The sequence below is a fragment of the Magallana gigas genome, chromosome 6, assembly GCF_963853765.1.
Source record: "Magallana gigas chromosome 6, xbMagGiga1.1, whole genome shotgun sequence".
NCBI lineage: Eukaryota > Metazoa > Mollusca > Bivalvia > Ostreida > Ostreidae > Magallana > Magallana gigas.
The window spans coordinates 37,273,873-37,289,642 of record NC_088858.1 but is presented as its reverse complement, the minus strand read 5'-3'; the positions used below and the strand labels follow the sequence as shown (position 1 = coordinate 37,289,642).

At 35.1% G+C, this 15,770-nt stretch overlaps 1 non-coding gene across 1 annotated transcript; it reads left to right on the top strand.

Moving 5' to 3' along the window:
- The first annotated feature begins 12,795 nt into the window (after window positions 1–12,795).
- Window positions 12,796–13,535, top strand: LOC109618144 (integrase/recombinase xerD homolog). The gene has a single exon (XR_010714935.1). It is a non-coding gene; the product is annotated as an integrase/recombinase xerD homolog (transcript).
- Window positions 13,536–15,770: the final 2,235 nt, after the last annotated feature.

The window sequence follows — 15,770 nt, the reverse complement described above, 5'->3', positions numbered from 1 at the left end:
AACGAGGGAGATACTATTATCGAAATACACATTTCTGATAAATTTATATCAAAAAATGAATTTTGAACGACCCCCCTCCTTTCCATTTTTTGGACTGTTAAAAATGATAGGGTAAATCAGGATAGAGATTTGATACGACGATAACCTCCACCCCCCTAATTCTCGGACTAGAATTCTAGAATTTCGAAGATTAATGGATTAAGCGTCATCCTCTTTTCCGCGTGTCAATATGTACATGTATTTTAGTAGGTCTACCCAACAGGCACCTAATGTCATATATTTTTCTCATATCAAAAAAATTATACCCTCTACTACAGGCAACGCACGTTAGTATATAAATAGTGCCTGTTTTGGAGGGTAACTGTTGAAATTGACACCCCGAGACAACCATTGTCAACGGACGCGAATTGTTTTCGAGGGGTGTCAATTTCAACAGTTACCCTCCCAAACAGGCACTATTTATTTTATTATACTGAATGTCTTAATTTTAAAGAAAATTTTACTGCTTTTATGTAGAAATGAAGTGAATTCTACGGCGAACCGTACGCGCATAATTTACGCGCATGTAACAATTCGTTGTTTTACCCGTTGCCAAGTGTGTTGCTAACGCTGAGGGTAATAGAACGGATTATCAACTGCGTCTAAACCAATCAGATTTCAGCACTTAACATGAAAGTATAATAATTAGTTTTATCATAATAAACAATATATACACTATACGTAGGTATACATTTTTTAATATGAAAAAATATATAACGTCAGGTGCCTGTGGTCTACCCCTTTCAAAACCGATGCTGCGTCTCTGAAAGTTGAAAGTCTACCTTCATTCTATGCTATTAAAGAGCCTACATTGGACAAACATGAAAACTGAATTGACATTAAACATATATTCAGGCAGTAGATATTTCTACACTTCTAACATAAAATTTTTACGTCATATAATCTTGACTTAGAACTTTCAATGGAACTCAGGTACACATTAGTATTACTTATTAGGTTTGTTACTGACTGTTTAAAGAAATTTGTGGAGTCGGTAAAGTCCATAGAAGGCTCGCCGAGCCTTCTATGGACTTTACCGACCCCACAAATTTCTTTAAACAGTCAGTAACAAACCTAATAAGTGTTTTGTTTTGTCGAGGACCTAAAGTTTGATATGTAAACAAACGTTTGTGTAGAAAATCAGTTCAAATAACGTTACGTCCGCCAAGTTGCCCTATAAATTTTGACGCTTGCCTTTTAAAGAAATTTGTAAGGCAGCCACGTGACGCGTTTCATCGAAAGACGTCGCGACATTCTAGTCCGAGGCAAAACAATAAGCATTCATTAAGTCTGTAAACATCGAAAAAAAGTTCAGCTACACATGTTTTTGGAACAGATACTGAAATCAAAATTAATTGATTCCAGTGCTCCAAAAAAAACCCCCAGTCTGGTTTGTCTGAATTTTGACTGTCCAGAAATATTTCATTTCGTTTTATTAATTAAGCCTTCTGAAAAGAAGCAAGAACTCCATGCACAGCGAAAAGAAGCAGGGCATGACATCCTGCAGTCAGAGCAATACTAGTAATTCAAATTTCCGATGATGACCAAATGAATTTAAATAACATTTAAAAAAAACCACCACACATCATCTCAAGATTGACTTAATGTTGGGACGGATAGGGAATGTTATAGAAAGTCAAAATGAATTCTGATGAAAAATATATATCAAATCAAAGCGTTTTACTGATATCAGTTGATAAATATAATATATTTTTCGAAATACTTCCTCCGCACAACGTCCGGTTCGTGGCCATCATGATTTGACACAGGTCACCTGATGTTGTGCAGGTGGAAGCTATCAGTTAATGTATTTGATTTTGTTTTTCATCGATCGTTCACACAAAAATAAAAATTTTCCTGTAAAAATTAACAAGCGGTAGTTGAATTAGAAAGGTTATATAATTCATTTTTTTTACATTATTGATCGAACATCATAATACACCATTTCAAATTTCCAGTATAATAACAACCAATATAATTTCAGTTAAACTCTGTCACAAGATATTCTCACATCACGTCTATATAATTCGTTGTTTAAAAATACTTCAGGGTTCAAACGATATTCATTCAATGATATGAAAAAAATCTAACACTGAGCCCCTCCAGCTTGTAATGCTAAATATAAAAAGTCTACTGAGATTTGGCCATGAAAGGACCCGTGTAATAGCGTTGAAAAGTTGTGCGATGTCCCGATTTCTTCCGAAAGGGGAAAAGTTAAAATTGGTCAAAATTTAATTTAAGTGATAGAAACAGTGACCTGGGACAGACAAGAGACGAAACATTAAAGTGTTGTCTTTAGTTCTGTATAAAATGGCTCTAAGAAAAATCCAGAGCCCCCCCCCCCCCCTACATCCCATTTTCCCTTTTTAAGGATTCTCTGATGTTTACAAAAGATTACGCAATCGACTGCACGTAAAAGTCGGACGTAATACCTTATCACTTAATTCAAAGAGAGATAACTCTAGAATGTAGTATATGAATAAACTTTTTAAATGGAACTGAAGGAATATCAAAATATAAAGCAACTGTAATTCATGTAATTCACACAGGTGTTGTTTTCCAGTGTTACTCTCGCCCTACCATAGTTGAGAAATATTTCACCCCTTTACATCAAATTTCCTCAAACACAGTACTGTAAGATCGAGGAGAAGAATAACTTGAACAAGAACATTTATATCCTTTTTTTAAAAGTCTGGCCGTCTTTGGGATAGCATTTACGCGGGTTACATGATATAAAATACATGCACTCGAAATACATGTGTATATATATATATATATATATATATATATATATATATATATATCATATTTGTTTTATTCTATCATACATAATTTCTAATTTCTTTAATGTATCACTCAATCGTGTATTAATTTGATTCTATCGATAGTAAATACTGTACATGCCATGCTTCTGGTTATTTAAGTTACTGTGATCGAGCGTTTAAATATCTTTTAATGTCTCATAAATTGATTTGAAAGTGTCACGGGACTTACTTCTTCATTACTAATGGTGACGATCCATTGTACATCTTATAACCCATTCGGCTGAATCGATAAGAATTGACAGAATCGACATATGATTTCTTTCGTTTGAGGGACGAATTAGACAGAAATCAATTTCTACTTGGTATAATAATGAATTAATTATCCGGATATATAAGGTTTTCATTCGAATACCTGTTTGTGTCACCTGGTTCTTAAGAACCGGTTTAATAAAGAATTGCTCAGGTGTTAAATACCAGTTTAGGACGACACGTACAGCGGAAAGTTTAAATTCGGCATGCAGAACGAGGAGATGTCGGGCGGGGCTCAGGCAGACATGCTACAAGCCATTCTCAACAAAATGAATGAACAGAAAATGGACATGGAGAATACTATGGCAATGCAACTTGATAATTTTAAAAGAGAATTACAGGGAGCAACTTCCTCCGTATCGTCTGAAGTGAAGAAGTTAAAGTCGGAACAAGCGATAGTCTGGAAACATCCAGTGCTCCTTATTTTCCTTTTCCAGCTAGACAGCCCTTTCGTGGCCCAACGCCCTTTGGCGTCCCCATCATGTCAGCTGCATCCAGATTTCCCATTGGCTGTTTCCACTGCGGAAAACCCAATCACCAAAGAAAAGAATGCCCAGAGCTTAAGTCCGCTAAATAGAGAGGCTAAACAGTCTAAAGAATCATCTTTGATAAAAGATAAGTATTATGATGAAAAAAGTTGTGTTGATGAGTTTAACGAATGCTATGAGTATAAAGAAGGTGGCAAAGTCTCTGTTAGAGGGCGATTAAAGTCAAATATTGAATTTTGGAAATGCATTGATGCTTGTCATTATATCATAGATACTATTCAGGATGGTTATAAAATACCTTTTTATTCTTTACCACAGCAGAGCTTTTTGCATAATAATAAATCTGCTTTACAGGAAGATGTTTTCGTACAGGAAGCAATAATGGAGCTATTAGAAAGCGGTTTGATATCCGAACAAAATACAGAGTTTTTGGTTACTAATCCTCTTTCTGTTTCAGTGAACTCCAGTGGGAAAAGAAGGCTAATATTAGATTTAAGGGAAGTTGATAAGCATGTATGGAAACAGTCTGTGAAATATGACGATATAAGAACCGCTCTTATGTATACAAATAAAAATAGTTGGTGTTTTAAATTTGACATCACAAGTGCATATCACCATATAGATATTTTTCCTGACCATAGAAAATATTTAGGATTTTCATGGAAAGTTGGTGTTCAAGATCGATATTTCTGTTTTAATGTTTTGCCATTTGGTCTCACATCTGCGCCATATATTTTTACTAAACTCACACGACCCTTAGTCAAAAATGGCGTAGAGAAGGTAAAACTGTACTTATGTATTTAGATGATGGGTTTGGCTGCCATAGTAAGTATGACGAAGCATGCAAAATATCCAAAGAGGTACAGTATGATTTAGTTTGTTCAGGGTTTGTGCTTAAAGTGGAAAAGTCCATGTGGATCCCTTGTCAAGTTATCGAGTATCTTGGTGTTGTTTTGGATTGTAATATGGGGAAAATTTACATTCCTGAAAAGCGTGTATTTAAAATTCAGAAAACAATTTTCAAAATTGAGCATTTTATGAACCAGAATTGCAGAATAAAGGTAAGACGACTAGCAAGTTTAGTTGGACAAATCATATCTATGTCTGTTGTTATCGGAAGTGTATGTCCTAGTGTATCCTAAGTAAGACACTCTCAAAGTGACTCGGGTAATAAGTATTGGGTAAATAGGAAAACTCGAGCACTTCAAGAGCATCACCTGTCAATATTATCATATGATGATTTTTTTTTTTTTTTTTTTTTTTTAAATTTTTGCTCCCTCTGTATTCAATCATATTCAATATCTGCACGAGCTATGTGCATTCCGCAATATACTTCACTTCCCTTTACCAGCCAAACCACGAATGTGACAAGTTCTACTTATCTCGTCACTTCTCGCGAGATCTCACTTAAGATACTAGTGTATCCTAAGTAAGACACTCTCAAAGTGACTCGGGTAATAAGTATTGGGTAAATAGGAAAACTCTTACTTCAAGTACCCAACCTCTCATTTACGTTTGTAACTCCAAACAGTTGCATGCATGGCATCATCCACTAAGTCTCTCCCAATACTTAACCCATTACTAAATAAACAACAATAAAACATTAATACATCATTTATTGAAATAACAAATATTAATCCATACAAACAATGCATAATACAATATAAGACACAGGGATCCCAATAACCATAACTAGTTCAAATGACTCCCCCAACCCTCTAATTAGACTCAAATGCTTGTGGAAGTCTAGAATAATCCCCAAATTTGTCAAAAATAACATTAGCGTCCCTATCTTTCAAAACTGACACCTTTGCTAACAAATCACCCACCCCAGATGTACCAACTATCCTATTGATCCTAGAATATCTGTTGAATGATTGCCGACTTCGCCAACCAACATGCTCCATAATTTCTTCTGAAGAAGTTGTATTATTTGCCATCAGGGTAATACCACAACCTGCCTTAAAACTGTGTGCTGTTTCCCCTTCATAAATATTCAAAGTAATAAGATATTTTTTTAACCTATCCGACATTGCTGAAGTTGTAACATGATTGTCTAACACTAAAGTCCTTGATGAGTCCAAAGACCGAAACAAATAACCTATCCTCAAATCAACACCCAAGTCCCTCGAGCCTTCTACATATTTCTTCAAACCTTCAACTGGACAAATAACTTGATTTTGAACCTTAGGTAGTACAAATTCATTTACATGCCCATTACCTAGGGTTTTCCCAACAGTATGGCTCAACAAATAACCCTTCTCATCTGACAGCTTCTTCACCTCCTGAGATAAACACAATGCCAAATCATTAGCACGATCACCAGAATAAAATAAAACTTTAAAGAAAGTTTGATCTCGCAAATAAACATATCTATTTCCAACAGTAAGATCCTTTTTTGACAATTGATCACTAAAATACAAACTCAACTTTTTCCAATTTGTTCAGAAAAATCGGTTTGGCTTGTTTCGAAGACACATGCGACATTGCTTGTTCTAATTTTACTGCATCAACATACCTCCTTAAGAGAATACTATCTGCTGGATTACATCTTTCTAAATGTCTTGCATTATCCCAAGGTTCAACTCTACCTATCTCAATAAACATTGCTTTAAATTGCGCAATGTAAGAAGAGACTGTTCCAGCTGCTAGACACACTGGACAAGAACATGAACTAGCACTTGCAACACCAAGAAAAGGACAAGATAAATCATGAACTTGAGTCTTACCCACTCTGTCCTTTCCCAGAAGAAATAATCTTAAATCTTCTGGAATGGCTTTGAAAATTTTTTCCTATAACATTTTCAAAATCCAACTTTAACGCTAATTTTTTCTTACAGTATGCCTTAGAATCTAGTAAATTGTTCAGGTAAGCAATGCGCCTTTCTGCAGAATATTGCATCAAACATTTCTTCTTCACAACACCACTACACAAGGATTGAGAATCAACTTCACTGACCAGAACTACCTGAAAATACAATGAAATTTTTATTTACTTTTAAAGAACTAACCTGACAACAATTAAATCATACAATAACCCATGTTTTGCTTCAGAAAACCCGGATTTTGAAGGGAATAAAAGCACACCCCTTTCCCCTTTCTTACCAAGTACAAACCTATCCATTGCATACTGACTGACCAAAGGCCAACAAACTGGGATTGGCAATAATTTTGGAATAACCATTGTACAAGCCTCAACACCCTGGTATTTAAGATAGACAATAAGCGGAAGAATAAGCCTAAATGGAGGAAATACATATGGATTCTTCTCCAATGTTATATCTTGAGAAAATACATTCACACCAGCAGACAATGGGGTCGGGTATGGTGTGAAATGCCTTAAAGGTTTCCCATTTACTTGGCTAATCATACAATTTGAATCAAGGGACATTAGATCAACTGAATGTGGACCAAACCTCTTTTCAATAGTCTCAAACTTCTCCCTAGTTAACATACAATCCAATGCTGACAATCTTCTAGAATGACAATCTGCTGGGTTATCTTCAGATTTCACATACAACAAATGCAAATCCATATTATTATCCACACTGAAATTCCACAAACTCTTCATAATTCTGTTCAAAGCAGGGTCTTTCCCACTCATGCTCTCCCAACCATAGACACAAGCCAAATTATCTACATAAGCGTCTACCCTGTGGTTTTTTACCACATCTTTGACTGAACATAGAGCATTGAACAAAGCTTGAGCCTCTTTAACATGAATTGGCCTATCATCCTCATGCACACACTATCTGTTGACCCTTAACATCTACTAGGGCCCCCCTACTTAAACTTGGATGCATCTGAGGCTACTGTAATTTGTAAATGCTTTTCATTCCTCCAAGAAAAACAACCACTCCAATGATCTATAAATCTCCAATACAAAATTTCTTGTCTCAAATCATCTGTCATATCCACAAAACCACTTCTTTTAGCTGCTAAACCTATTGCTCTGTTTACTTCCTTTGTATACAACTTAGCCCCAGGAAACGCTAACATAAAAGATACACATTTGCCAGCAAACTTTTGTAAAGTAAGAACACTTGTCTTATCACAATCTAAGATACTTTCTCTTAAGCCGATAAACTTCTGAATTTTCTCATCTGGAATAATAAATGCTAATCTCTCAGAGTCAACTAACATCCCTAAAAACTTTATACATTTCACTGGAACTAAGACTGACTTTTTAATATTGAGAAAATATCCAACTCTTATCATCACTTGACAGACAATATATAATGCCTTTTCTGCTACCTGACTGTCATCCAGGTGACTGTCATTTGGAGAAACTTCAAGGTCATGGAAAAGAGACTGCAAAAATCCCCCAATCCATCTATCATCAATGTATTGCAAACATGGTACACCTAAAGACCTACACCAACTAGTAGCCACCATACCTACACTTTGATAAATAAACGCACTTGCTTTAAATCCAAAAGGAAGAGTATTTAATATCATAAACCATCCTCCAAACTGCAATCCAAAATATTTTTTAGACTGCTCACTCAAATAAATATGATCATATCCCGACTTGTCATCCATACTAGACATAAACATGCCTCTCTGAACTAAGCGTGGAACATCTTTTAAAGTATCTAAAGAAAAAAGGGCAATCCTTCACCCAAAGACTCAAAAACCTTTCATCATGGCACAAACGTGGTTTTGCAGGTTCCACTGTAAGAGGCAAAACCAAGTGAGGTGGCTCGCAAAAACCTACCTTCCCAATCAGTGTAAGAGAACAATTTTCCAACCTTTCATACAATGTCTTAACAATATAATCTTTAAATTGTGCACAAGAGGTAGAATTTGGAAAATAAACTGAGGGTGGGACATCCGAACTGTAACTCTTACCCTTAAAGTTTCCTTTAAAAGGTTTAAAAAACTTTTTAACATCAACCCCCTCCTTTAGCCATTCAAGAACATTATCTGGGGCATCTATTTTTTCCCACTCATGTAAACATGAATGCAAATTCCCCGGTATAAAATTATTAGGATCCCTGAATCTTAGATTTTCCAAATCAAATTTAACATTTTTCTTAGCAACATCTTCAGCAGTCACACAAGGTGAGGGCTGAGCATTCTCACCCCTGTAATTAACCCATTTTTCATCCTTTACTCTCTGAACAATACATTCTGGATCAAAACCAGAGTTAAATTCCCAATCAGGTATAACAGGACAAAATTTTCTCTTCTTAACCAACACCTCATTCTGAAATCAAAATGAATAAAAGAACTAGAAAGGATGCAAAATAAGTTAATACAGAGGAGGATACTCAACCCTCAACTCATGTGAAAAATCACAAAGGGCATTAGAAACCCCCGAGTTGAAGGCCATGTACCCAAACATTATTCTTATTTTTTCATTTTTGGACAATCAGCTACAAAATGTCCCAAGTCTTTACAAAACAAACATCTTCCCCTACGAGGGCGAATACCCATACCTCTAACTGAAGGACGAGGGAACCCAAAACTCTGTGCAGGGTATCCAGAATATGGCACAGGATAAGGGGAAAAAGGGAAATGTGGTTGTCCCAACAATGGTACATAAGGATAAGGATTAGCTTGCATACCCGTCAAATCTCCCAAACTTTTGTTACTATTTTGACCCACGTTCTCTTTATCCTCAACTACCCCAGACCCTTCATACTTTTTCCCCTTAAGCCAATCAGCTACCACATTTGCAATTTTTCTATCCTCAGCTGAACCAAATAGTTTCATAGTAAGCCCACATAAATCTTTAGAATTTTCATATTTTTTACAATGTGTGAAAGCTTTTGAATAGAAATCAGCATCTTTGTGAGAATTTCTAAATGCGACATCAACAAGTGTTTCTAAAGCAGCCAGGAGGACATGTGCCTGTGTAAGGTTAGGACGACCAGCCAATATCCTAACTTGTCTTAAACACTCCTCTACCTGATCCTCCCCCGATTTCTCTTTCATGGATTCCATCTTCCTCTCAATGTCTCTTAATCTTGTTTCCATATTCTTGTCACCTAAATATAACAAACAATTATTTATTATTGCTATTATTTTCTTTTTTTTTTCTTTTTTTTTTTAAAATACCCCAATGCAAAATATACACATCTCTCCTTATATAAATCCAAATAAATTATACTAAAATAGTACCTGAAGCCTGAGAGACACTAGCTGTTGACACAGATGAGCTACATGTAGTAGAAGCAGTGGCAGCTGAACAGGATGAAGCCACAGCTCCACTGTTTTGAACAGATGAAGCCGCCCCCTGGTTTACTTCAGCACTGGAAGTTTGCACTAGAACTTGACCTTTTGGTGCCCCCACCATGTTTGCCTGCTCTATGGCGAAATGCATCAATATAACCAGACTATCAAAATCCTCTTCTCTCCCAGTTAAAAGCAAAATATCCCTCGAGCTTTCTCCCGTGAGTCCTTCAAACTCTGTCCTTAACTCATCCAGATTATATCTATAGAAAATATACCTTAATTACCTTACAGGGAAAAGAATACCAAAATTTAAATATATGTAATTAAAATATCAAAATATATGTCATAACTACATCAATACCTGGTTAATGCATGTCCTTTAAGGTCACATCCCTCTATCCTCTCTACTTGTGCTTTAAATTTTAATATTACAGGCACCAAAGACTTTCCCACTAATGAATGTTTTGGTTTTAGCACACTCATCCTATAATCAAAAAGATATATATAAATCAGAATTCTTAATTATCAACAGGGAACATAATATTACAACAAAGTGTATTAATATCAGCTATTTAACACTTAAATATATCGTGTACCTAATATGTAAGCCACCCTATGCCAAGACCCCGACAATCTAAACCCAGCTCTGAGCTCTCGCAACGCACGTGCAACCCGCTCGGACAGCTCGATCTCAAGCCTCTGGCAAAATTACAAAATTTAACAGACCAAGTACTCCACTCATCCCGCATATAAATACTTTTTAACATTATATACAAAATCACTAAATACTCCCCAACACTTAACCAATGTTCACTATAGCTATCAATAATAATAGCGTTACCCATGCATGCCTCATGCACAACTCCATTTTCCCGAGGTTACTTACATTAAAACAACTCATGCAATCCTATAGGCTAAACCTATTCCATTGCCACAATTCCCATCACTTAGATTTTCCCTCGGCCACTACCGTTAAATTCTGAAAGCGTGCAATCCTATAGACCGAATCTATTCCATTGCCACAAATTTAACTTTTTACTTATCATGACCACTGCCGTAAAACGTACATAAAATGTGCAATCCTATAGGCTTTACCTATTCCATTGCCATCATGAATAAATTAAAACTCGCCTTCTACATGGGCCAAATGCTCCTAACCTTGGACAAAAGCAGAAAGTCCGCGGTAACGACCACTCACGGCTGCAGCCAAACCACGAATGTGACAAGTTCTACTAATCTCGTCACTTCTCGCGAGATCTCACTTAAGATAAGTTAATGACCAAATGTCTTAGTATTGACATTGTGTCTGCTCCAACATGGAATAGCATGATTTTAATTTCTGAGGAAAGTAAAAAACAGATAAGTTTTTGGAAATCGTCTTTAGATATGTTGAATAGAAGGGATATGAAAGTTAAACCAAGTTCTAATCTGGTAGTGTACACCGATGCAAGTGATACTGGTTATGGCGGTTATTGCGTACGGACAGGTAAAAACGTTTCTCATGGTTTATGGGAGGAATCTGAGAGAATTATGAGTTCCACATGGAGAGAATTGGCCGCGGTGGATAGAGTTCTTCGGTCATTTGTACAATTTCTCAAAGGTGAGAATATAAAATGGTTTACAGACAACGCAAATGTTGTTTCCATTGTTCAAAAAGGGAGTATGAAAAATAACTTACAAGATCTTGCAATGAACATTTTTCAAATTTGTTTAGAATATAAGATTGGTATTGAAATTGAATGGATACCAAGAGAACTCAATGAGCAAGCAGATTATTTGAGCAGAATTGTCGACTTTGATGATTGGGGTATCGTGAAAACTGTTTTTGATGACCTATCACGGGAATGGGGTCCGTATGATATTGATTTATTTGCTTGTGATTACAATGCAAAGGTAGATAAATTTTGTTCCAGGTATTGGAATCCTTTTACGTATGCAGTTGATGCATTTACAATTAATTGGACAGGTTGGAATGCATGGATCGTACCGCCATTTTATCAAGAGTTTTGGAGAATTTGAACGAATGCAAAGGATATGGAACATTAGTAGTTCCGCTATGGGAATCATCAGCCTTTCGGCCAATTCTAATTTCTGAAGTTTACAGGTCACATATTGTAGATTGGAAGGATCTTCCAGTAGCAAAGGAGTTTTACACACGTGGTAAACTCGGGTCTGGTATTTTTGGTAAAGAAGATTTAAAGTTTAGAATGCTTGCATTTGTTTTTGATTTCAGAGTTTGATTTCAAAATTGTTTTTCGGCCGTTTTAAATTCTTCAAAATAAACAAATTTATTGATTAATTGGGAATTATTTTCCATAAACTTGTATGAGAAATATCAGGCAATTTGCGCTATGTTGTAATAGAGATAAATATTTTATCACTATGGATTTTACTGAAGTTTCTTTCACCACATTTGTGGTTTGCCATTTGGAAAGTTTGGTTTTTTATCAAACTGATATTTTCATTTCTGAAGAAAATGTGCTGAATGTCTTATTTAAGCTGATATGTAGATATAAATATATGTATTTTTATACATATCCGGTAGATAATTTCAAAGCGAAAAAATATTTATTGGTGTTCCTTTACAAATTTGTTTCTTCAGGTATTTGAAAGAGATTTGATTCAGTTGCCTTCAAAGTTGCGTGAAAAGGTGTATGCACTTCCTGGGATTATGCAAGCGTCACGAGCGGATTCAACTATAAACAAATATTGTAACAGTTTCCTGAGATTTAAGAAGTGGGCAAAAGAACAAGGAATCGAGGAAAGTGAATTATTTCCTTCAAAACCTTTACATGTATCTATTTATTTAGCATGCTTGGTTCAAAGGGCAAACTCTCCATCCCCTATTGTTGACGCATTCTATGGAATCAAATGGGCTCATGATCTTGTGGGATTCAATTCTCCGACTGACAATCAGTTTGTTAAAAACATTATGGAAGGTGGGAAACGTATAGTGGCAAAACCTGTTCAAAAGAAAGAACCAATAACTGTTGAAAATTTACGTTGTATGTATTTGAAACTGTTTGAATGTAATAATCTTTACAATCAAAGAATCATTTGTATGGTCTTGTTGGCATTCGCTGGATTTTTACGTAGCAGCGAACTCATAAATATCAAGAGATCTGATATTCAATTTTTACCTGATCATATTGAAATATTCATCGAGTCTAGTAAGACTGATATCTACAGAGACGGTACAAGAGTTGTTATAGCAAGAACATTTTCATATATGTGTCCTGTTTCTAATTTTGAATTGTATCTTCGTTTAGCTGGGATTCAAGACGATTCAGAGGAATATGTATTTTGTGCTATTTCGAAATCGGGAAGTGGTTACCGGTTGCGTAATCGTGAAAAGCCTCTGTCTTACACTAGGTGAATTATTCATCGAAGCATTTACAGGAATTGTAGATAACATCAAAGTTTATGGACTTCACAGTTTGCGGTCAGGTGGAGCGACTGCGTCGGCAGTGAGGGGAATTCCGGACAGGATATTCAAGAGACATGGACGTTGGCGTTCGGAATCTGCTAAGGATGGATATGTCCAGGATCCGCTTAGTGAACGTTTGAGTGTTTCCAAAAAACTTGGTTTAAAATAGTTGTAATCATGTTGTTTATTGATCATATTGTATCTTTTTGTATTGATTTTTCTGAATATATATGAAGTTGGATTACGTAATAACAATATATCCTATATCAATAGTAGCATTAGTTCCCCGTTCTTTATATTTACATAGCTGCAGCGTGTCGTTGCTAATTCTACACAATGTGTTGTTATTTACTAGTATCATAGTATTCAGCTTTCATTTGGAAAGTAATGAATGGATTTAAAGGAGAAATATGATTTCTTTCGTTTGAGGGACGAATTAGACAGAAATCAATTTCTACTTGGTATAATAATGAATTAATTATCCGGATATATAAGGTTTTCATTCGAATACCTGTTTGTGTCACCTGGTTCTTAAGAACCGGTTTATTAGCAAGGTTATATAAAGAATTGCTCAGGTGTTAAATACCAGTTTAGGACGACACGTACAGCGGAAAGTTTAAATTTACAGAATTGTTTTATTAAATAGATAAATCATGTGATCCAACTTTGTGCCATAATTATGTGTGTACATTTAATATGCCAAATATTAAATAGCTGCAGCGTGTCGTTGCTAATTCCACACAATGTGTTGTTATTTACTAGTATCATAGTATTCAGCTTTCATTTGAAAAGTAATGAATGGATTTAAAGGAGAACAAAATTTGCCGAATGGCGTCCAAAATGTATGCAATAATATTGTTTCATTAGATCCAGTTTATAACGCTTTGCCGGTATTTAATTTTCAGGGTTTATGTCACAAAAATAGGAATAATATTCATAAATGACTGTATATAATATTTAACACACTTATCAGTCAATATTGTGACGTTCAAATACTAACTAAATCATCAAAATTGTTTATTCCGTATCTTATTTCTTGTAATTATGTGTTGTAGAGATACCATATCCTTTGATATTATATCATTGATACTGTGAAAAAAGTGTTGCAGGTACAACTGGTAACTGCTGTATATATAGAATTACTTTAATGCATAATGTCCGTTAAATAAGATAAAATCAATGAAATATATACGGTTTAAAACATTTTAAAGTTTTTTTTTTTTAATTCAAGGATACAATACTCTGAATGTTTATAATTTATTTAAACACAAATTAATAATCTAATTAAAGTGTTGAACAGCCAAAATTTTAGCCCCCCCCCAAAAAAAAGAAAAAAAGAAAAAAAAGAAAGAGAATATATATATATTTCATAGCTCATATTCATAGCTCTATAGAAACAGCTAGACTGAAATCTACACGCCCCATTTATCGATTGGTCGAAATCTACAGCGGCTGAAAATGACAGGGCAGATATCGACACGCCCTGTTTATCGATTGGTCCAAACCTATAGCGACTTAGGAAAAATCACGGACTGAACGAAATAATCATGACGATGTCAGACTCAAAGTCTAATAGGAGACGATTTGGCTGTTTCTTTTAGCTAACTTACTTACGTACATCAACAGTTATTTAATGAATTTTACTTTTCCTGATTAATTTATCGATTAGCTTAAAGAAAGATGTAAATAAAAACAATAAAATGCTTTCTTTGATGATTCATTCGGGTTATGAAGGTAGTGATCATTGCAGAAAAAATTTACATAACCCGCCCGCTCACGCGGGTTATGTATTTTTTCTGCAATGAGTAATTAATGAAGGAGTATGATGAATTGACGAATTTTAAAAAATAATCAGTTAATGAAATTACAATATTGTTTGAAGAAAAGATCGAAACACTTTCTTCCCAAGCAAATTATTTCCAGTGTTCTGATCAGCATTTCAACCAATACGATAAATAACCATTTATATATATATATATATATATATATATAAAATGTATTTTCTACCAATCTCAAAGGAGTGGAGAGACTCAGCAATGTTTTTTTAAAGTGCGTTGATATGGACTGAAAAATTTAACACACCTGAACTTTTGTTTTTAGAGTGCGTTGCAAAACAGCACGATGAATGTATTTTTTTTCAATTCTGAATTTAGCCTTCCTTCACAAATAGAATCATTTAAACAAGACCTTGGACTTTCAGTAGGACGTTTCTATCTATTTCTTTCGTCAAAACAAGTTAAGAATGATGTTGGTTTGGAGTGAAATATACAAGCTGAACGATCGCGTGGTCTTAGCTTAAAAACCTGACAAATCTTGTTGATTTCAATGAGCAATGGCTGTGTGGCCAACAATAAAATAGACAGGCCTACGGTTTGACACTAACTACCCAAAGTCCAAGCTCTTGTTAAAATGGTTCTAAGTTCTCAATGAGGGCTAATAAAAAAAGTGCAAAAAGTTCCCTGTGTGCAGTTTCTATATTTGATGCACAAGCATAAAGAAGGATAACTGATTATTTGGACACTTTCCCTCAGCAGAACGGATATCCTGGTTTTAATTTTTTTA